This window comes from Myotis brandtii, unplaced genomic scaffold (assembly GCF_000412655.1).
Source record: "Myotis brandtii unplaced genomic scaffold, ASM41265v1 scaffold64, whole genome shotgun sequence".
Taxonomy (NCBI): domain Eukaryota; kingdom Metazoa; phylum Chordata; class Mammalia; order Chiroptera; family Vespertilionidae; genus Myotis; species Myotis brandtii.
Window position 1 is genome coordinate 227,736 of NW_005370460.1, and position 999 is coordinate 228,734.

Sequence of the window (999 nt, forward strand, 5' to 3'; positions counted from 1 at the left end):
TCTCACTTCCGCCCGCTCCACCCTGATGAGGGTTGAAAGGTGCAACTCCCCGGGATCCCAGAAGCACGACGCTGAAAGCCTAGGCGCTTCAGCAGGACGAGAGGAATACGACTAACTCGTTCGGCCTCTTCCTGATGGATGGGGCCTTCCTATTTAGTTCCAGGGAGGGACACGGGGGGGGGGGGGGGCGGTGGGTCTTTGATAAGGGCGTCAGGACCCCCTCCCTGGAGCGTTTCCGGGGGGCGCCTCCCTCGGGCGCACTTCCGCCGGCTGCGCACCTTTGTATTAGCGTCCCTGGCGCTCGCTCGGGACCCGAGGCTTCCACCACGAGAGGGACCCCGATCCCCCTCGGCAGTCAGCACTGCCTGCGTGGACTCGGGGAGCGCGATGTCGGGCCGAGGGGAGCAGTCCAGACTCGGGTCGCAGACCTGCCTCTGAGACCCCCGCAGTCGGGGGCCTCGTTAGCCTTGGTTTCCTCGGCTGTGAATGCGGAGCCCAGCCGCACAGAGCTAACTGGCAGGGGAAGGAGCAGCATAAAGGACGGAGGACACCCGTCCCTGCGGGCAGTGACGCCAATGTCAGTTTCTCTTCCCCTTTCCTGACGCCCGAGCCCAGCTCGTTTCCTGCCGCAGGTCTCCATGGCAACGACCGAGCCCGAGCGGCCCAAAGGCAAGGATTGGCCCGACATGAAATTATGTGACCTGTCACCCAAGACTTCAGTAAGAATCATGAAACTGCACACTCCGCATGTGAAAACACAGCTTTTATTCTAAAACACGGGCCCTTGTGAGAATGGAGACGCGGGCCAGGGTCTGAGTGACGCCGTTCCCTTCTCTGAAAGAGGAGGAAGTTGTTTCAAAGGAAAAGGCCCAGCGATCGGCAGGAGGCCGCTCTTCCTTCAGCGCGGAGGCCGGCGGTGCAGGGGCTGGCGGAGCCGGAGCCGGACCCGCCCACCGACACTGAGGTCCCAGGTGCTTCCGGGCTGGTTCTCCTGACCTG

At 63.1% G+C, this 999-nt stretch overlaps 1 protein-coding gene across 1 annotated transcript in view; it reads right to left on the reverse strand.

Annotated features, from left to right (window-relative positions):
- The window catches only part of USF1 (upstream transcription factor 1), a 5,775-nt gene extending 5,478 nt beyond the window's left edge, over window positions 1-297 (reverse strand). The window contains exon 1 of the mRNA XM_014528550.1: window positions 279-297. The gene's annotated coding sequence lies outside the window, so the exon portion shown is untranslated. The remainder of the gene's footprint in view (window positions 1-278) is intronic.
- Window positions 298-999: the final 702 nt, after the last annotated feature.